The sequence below is a fragment of the Gekko japonicus genome, unplaced genomic scaffold (assembly GCF_001447785.1).
Source record: "Gekko japonicus isolate JY-2015 unplaced genomic scaffold, Gekko_japonicus_V1.1 scaffold790, whole genome shotgun sequence".
Lineage (NCBI taxonomy): Eukaryota > Metazoa > Chordata > Lepidosauria > Squamata > Gekkonidae > Gekko > Gekko japonicus.
In genome coordinates, this window is record NW_015163626.1 from 693,634 (window position 1) to 699,633 (window position 6,000).

A 6,000-nucleotide genomic window follows, 5' to 3' on the forward strand; every position below is an offset into this window, starting at 1 on the left:
CAGAACATCATTAATCCAAACAGTGCAGGGATTATCCAAATAATGCCTATCATTAATGCCTATCGTTTGATGTTGAAAAGATCAGGAATGTTGTTCAAACACAAAACCTTTATTGGCATGGAAGCACAAAACATAATGGAAATACAGGATAATACTAAAATGCATCAGTCGCTTACACTTGACTATTCAAGCCTCGTCTTCTGATTGCATAAGAAGAAGAAGAAGAAGAAGAAGAAGAAGAAGAAGAGAAGAGATTGGATTTCTACCCAAAGGTGTCTCAGAGCGGCTTACAAACTCCTTTCCCCTCCCCACAACAGACACCCTGTGAGGTAGGTGGGGCTGAGAGAGCTCGACATAATATAAAAATTTTGCAACAGCCTCCATTATTTCACAATTAGAAGAGAGCCAGTTTGGTGTAGTGGTTAAGTGTGCGGACTCTAATCTGGGAGAACCGGGTTTGATTCCCCACTCCTCCACTTGCACCTGCTGATGTGACCTTGGGTCGGTCACAAGCTCTGGCACACCTGTCCTTGAAAAAGAGCAGTTTCTGCCGGAGCTCTCTCAGCCCCACCTACCTCACAGGATGCCTGTTGTGGGGAGGGGAAGAGTTTGTAAGCCGCTCTGAGACTCCTTTGGGTAGTGAAGGGCGGGGTATAAATCCAATCTCTTATTATTATTAATTCTAGAATTAAACAGAAGAAAGTGAACAATTGAGTCATCAGAGTGTCAGTTCTTACCCTCTAGAAATGGAGTAATAAAATGAGATCGGATACCCCTATAGAGAGGGCAATGAAGTATGGTGTGTGTAGTGGATTCTATGTCTTTTAGAGAGCAAGCAGGATTGCACTGGATCTGGAACTCCTAAACTGTGTCCCACACACAGACAGAAAGCCAGTGTGATGTAGTCAGCCCCGTAACTAGGGAATTCTTTGGGAGGGGGCCTGGGGGGGGCGTCAGCTAATTAAATGAAAGTACAGTGCAGGTGGTAAGTTGGAGCACCTTGGGGGCAGCCCAGGAGGGAAGGGGCCCAGAAGAAACACTAGGGGGCCGGGCCCCGTGTTAGCTACGGGCCAGGGTGTAGTGGTTTGCTGGACTCGGGCAGGGGTTCCCAACCTTTCTGAGCCAGCAAGCCCCGTTGGAATTCAGACACCGTGTGGTGGGCGGAGCCACAAAGTGGCTGCTGCAGGAGGCAAAGCCGGCCACAAAATGGCCACTGTAGCTTACCTTCAGGTGAAGATCGTGTTTTGGTGGCAGCTGCTGCCAAGGCAACATTTTTTAAAACCTGCACAGCCAATCAAATCTCCCAAGGCTAATCAGAAGCCTGCCGGGCAAAAGCCCCCGCTGGCCATACTCACTTTCTAAAAACCTCTGGCAGATGCCAGGAAAGGTGTCGGAACCCCTGGACTATGAATCTGGGAGATCTAACCCCTTCCTGCCGTGAAGAACACTGGATGCCTTTGGGGCCTGTCAGTCTCTCTCAGCCCCACTTCCTCACAGGGTTGTTGTGAGGATAAAAGAGAAGATGCGAGAACCCTCTGAGTCGTTTGGAGGAACAGCAACATAAAAAGGAGATACATAATATGTAGGTAAGCACAGAAGTTTGAAAGCACAGCCGCCCCCAGTCTGTATTACACCACAAACTAGATCAGGGGTCCACAAATTTCTCACCAGGGACAAGAGCGTCCCCCTTTCCCAACTTAGAATCATAGAGTTGGAAGAAATTTTTATGTATTGAAAGGCGGGAGACAATTATCAATACAAGGCTTTTATTCAGAACATTACTCAGCTCTAATCTGACTCTGCGAAGAGCGGAAGAGCGGTATTCAAATTTATAGTGTTCCAAACTGAACTATATACAATGTAACTAGTTTCATGAGGTTTGATTGGACCTAAGCGGAGCTTTCTGATAGGATACTTGTATGGCTTTAGGACCAATAGAAGGTCTCTATTACGCAGCCAATCACAACAGAGAAAACCAGGATACCTTAGCACAAACCATAACTAAACATCTTAGAAATAACTCAGAACATAACAGAGATATCCAGGGTCATCTAGTCCAACATCTTGCACAATGCAGGAAATTCACAAATACCTCCTCCCACCACCGCCAATGACCCCTGCTTCAGGTCCAGAAAATGGCAAAAAAAACCTCCAGGATCTCCAACCAAACTGGCCTGGAGAAAAATTGTTTCCTGACCCCAAAGTGGCAACTGGCATTTCCCTGGGCATGCAAGAAACGGCTACAGGAACTAAGCACTGATGCAACCCTTCCTGCCCTCCCTCTCACAAACTGCCTAAGTTCACAGAACCAGCATTGCTGTCAGATGGCCATTTGGCCTCTGTTTAAAAGTCTCCAAAGGAGGAGAGCCCACCACCTCCTGAGGAAGCCTCCATGAATTGCAGTAAACACAGGGGAGAGGAGGCCCTGCCTCTCTTCAAGCTGGCTTTACAGAAGAGAAACTTGAACTGCTTCTGCCTTGTCCAGAAGCCACCCTGGAAATGTAAGGAGACAAATCATAACCCTCCACAATCTTCTACCACACAGAGAAAAACTTGATGGAAGGCAGAAGTCTTATTTTATTTCATGCAAGGCAACAAGAAGCAGCACAAGTCCAAAACGCACACCCACGGAAGAGGCTGCCTGCTGCATCTGTGCACGATTTACTGCCCTGGGCTCACCTCCTTTTGGTCCGGCATCCGTCACCCTGCGTTGGATACCATTCCATGACTACAGAAATGCAGGCAAAAGAGCCAGGAACCTTGGAACAATTTAAAGAGCAAGGCGCTTCTTGTGGGAAGAACCTCTGTGAGTCAGAGCTCATTTCCTCAGGTGCATGATGCAACTCACATGGAGATCTGGCTCAGGAAAAACTACCACACCGATAAGTGAGCCCCCTCCAGGAACACAGCAGAATGAAGACCAACCAAACCTTTGTGTGCTTGCACAAATCACTTGCCTAGGTTTGACTCCTTCCAGTTATCAGGCATGCCCAGGGCAGCAACTCAAACAAAGAGCACGAGTCTAGTAGCACCTTAAAGACTAAACAAGAATTTGTGGTAGGTGATGAGCTTTCGTGAGTCACTGCTCACTTCTTCAGGTAACACGAAAGCTCATATCCTGCCACAAATGTTGTTAACCTTTAAGGTGCTACTGGACTCTTACTCTTTTCTACTGCTACAGACAGACTAACACACAGCTGCCTATCTTCAGTTAAAACAAAGTCTGAGTCTGAACTTGGCTCCCAATTAGGGTGACCAGAAGGGTGGGTTTTATTTTGGATGTGCTTTCAGTGCATACTTAGAGGTAGTCAGAGGTTGTTGTCTGCCCCAGTGATTCTTGGGTATGACTCTGTCCTGTGTGGTGTTCAGCTTCACACTTGAAAGCTTTCCTGACACCTTCCTACTCACTAGAGCTGGTCACACCCTCAATGAAGCCCACCAGATTTGAGGAACCCCTTTGAAGAAGTGTTTTCCCTCCCGGATCAGCGTCTCATCTGGATCTCGTTACACCTCTCCCCTTTTCTATAAAGGTACAAGACAGTAAATGCCTTCCTGAGGACCAGCTAAACCAGTTTTGTGGGTCCTCTGAAAGGTACCGTCTGCCTGTTGCTTCCAGATTTCATCTCTGGACCATCCCAGCTTGAGATTTCCATCTCCTGTATTATCCCAAAACTCTTTGGCCTGGGGGCCTGCAGTCCCCAAAGACATGCTGATTCTTATGAAGCAAGAGGCTAAGCATCTTCCAGGACTGGTGTGGTGTGTGAGTGTGTGTCTGCCATCAAGTCACAGCTGACTTATGACGACCCAATAGAATTTTCAAGGCAAGAGACATTTCAGAGGTGATTTGCCATTTCCTGCCTCTGTCACGACCCTGGTATTCCTTGGGGGTCTTCCATCCAAATACCAGCCAGGGGTGACCTGAGAACAGGCTAGCCTCGGCTATCTAGGTCCAGGATTGGTAAATCACTAATATTTTCAGGCTCTCTTAACACACTTACAGCATTCCCTCATATACATCCATAAAGCATTCCTGGCCATTAAAACTGCTGTACAGCGGGTGGGTGGAGATAATAAACGTCAGGCTACAATATGGGATGTTCAGTTCGCTGTATTTTCACGGCATCGGTGCGGATGCTCTGAAAACAAAGAGGCAAGCACTGGATTTTTTAAACATCCTCCAACCCAGAAGTCAGACTCTCGCCCGGACAACAGCCGAGTTGCCTGAACAAAAGCACAAACCGGCTAGTAAGCAAGGCATCCCTGCGTGCCTGTTTACTCGCTTGTGCACGACGGAACTTCACCCGCAGCAAGCCCAGCCGCGAGCAGCAGACCCTGGTCAAAACTATCCGCTGCAAATCTAGAGAAATGCCGCCCCCTTCCCGACCATCTGCAATTTGCGAAAGGGGGTGGGGGGGATCCCGCCTGAAAACTCCCTCCCCCCCGGCAGGACTCACCCTCGCTTCGCCCCGGACCGTCCTCCGAGCAGCCCGCGAGCGAGTTTTCACACCATCCAGGCGACTCGCCGAGCCCCGCGAAGCCAGCCGAAGAGGGAAAACACCGCGGGGACTCCAGCCACTCCCACCGCTCCGGCGCGCACAGGCGCTCAGATCATAGAGATCTTTCCCCAGGAAAGGGAGGAGGAGGAGGAGGGGAGGGCGCGTTTCCTCGGGAATCTCTATCATCGCGATCACGTGACGGCAGGGATCCCGCAGGAGAGCCGGATCTTAGAGCCAGCTGGGGAGCGGGGGTCCCGGGGATGCGAAGGAAAGTCGCGGCTAAGCCTCTTTGCGAGGAGTTGCGCCGGGATGTGTCCCCACCCAGCCACGGCTACCAGCGGTTCCTATGCGCGCAGGAACGGAGGCGCAAGAAGCAGAGGGCAAGCTTTTCAGTTCTTTGGGGCTCTTGTTCACTTTTTTAAAAAATTTCTATTAAATTTACATTAACAATAAACAATATTCAATACAATTACTTAGATCATTTACAATACAAATATTAAAAGAAAAATTTAAATTTAAAATACATAGATAAACAAAGTTATATTTAAAGAGGAACAACAGTGAGGTATAATACATTTTAAAGTTAAAAAAAAATGTTACCCTAGGATGTTAAGGCTTCTTTGCTGCATCTTCTGCAACAGATTCAAGGAGGCTTCAGTGAGATCAGTGACCAGGTCTTACTGACAACTTGCCTGTTAGGAGCACATCCCTCATGTATCTCTAGGATCTCTCTTTTAAAGCTCTGTATTCCAGAATAAATGCAACTTCGTCTCTTGTTTGTTTATGTTGTTTATCCAATAAAGAGGCAAAATTAGAGAAGGATGCACATTTCAGTTTCTATGGGATTTTAATTCCCAGATCCCTGAACATAGTCCCAGCCATATCTTTCAGTCTGGAAATGTCAGACTGTCCTAAGACAAGGGGAAAGGGAAAGGCACACCTCTTCTGGTGTATGATTATCAAGACACCTATAGGTGCAGGATGGAGCAGGGTGTACAAAGGTTATGTGGTTAGTGTTGGGCTAGGATCTGGGAGATGAATCCCCACTCTGCCAGGAGGAGGAGGAGGCGGCGAAGAAGATGAAGGAGGAGAAGAAGGAGAGATTGGATTTATACCCCGCCCTTCACTCGGAGTCTCAGAGCAGTTTACAATCTCCCTCACTTCCTCTCCCCACAACAGACTCCGATAGAACATATGGCTTGCCCAAGGTCATCCAGCAGCTTCTTTTGAGCCCTTCCCCCGGCCTAAGGAAGCTGCCTGGAACTTGTGGTTCTTCTGCCAATGGATGAGCTACTTAAGTTGGAGGAAGGTTCCAAATTGCTGAGCGGACTGGTAAGAAGCATGCTATTACATATGAGGAGCAACCTGTGCAGTCTCTTAGAGGTCAGGGGACACAGCGCAAGGCCATCCTTCTTGCTAACATATATGTTTGTTATATATGATCTGCCAGTCTAGGACTAGACCAGTGGTGGCCAAACTTACTTAACGTAACAGCCACACAGAA

The 6,000-nt window shown here is 48.0% G+C and overlaps 1 protein-coding gene across 1 annotated transcript in view; it reads right to left on the reverse strand.

The window, feature by feature from the left end:
* The window catches only part of FBXO10 (F-box protein 10), a 66,267-nt gene extending 61,783 nt beyond the window's left edge, over positions 1-4,484 (reverse strand). The window contains exon 1 of the mRNA XM_015407503.1: positions 4,455-4,484. The gene's annotated coding sequence lies outside the window, so the exon portion shown is untranslated. The remainder of the gene's footprint in view (positions 1-4,454) is intronic.
* Positions 4,485-6,000: the final 1,516 nt, after the last annotated feature.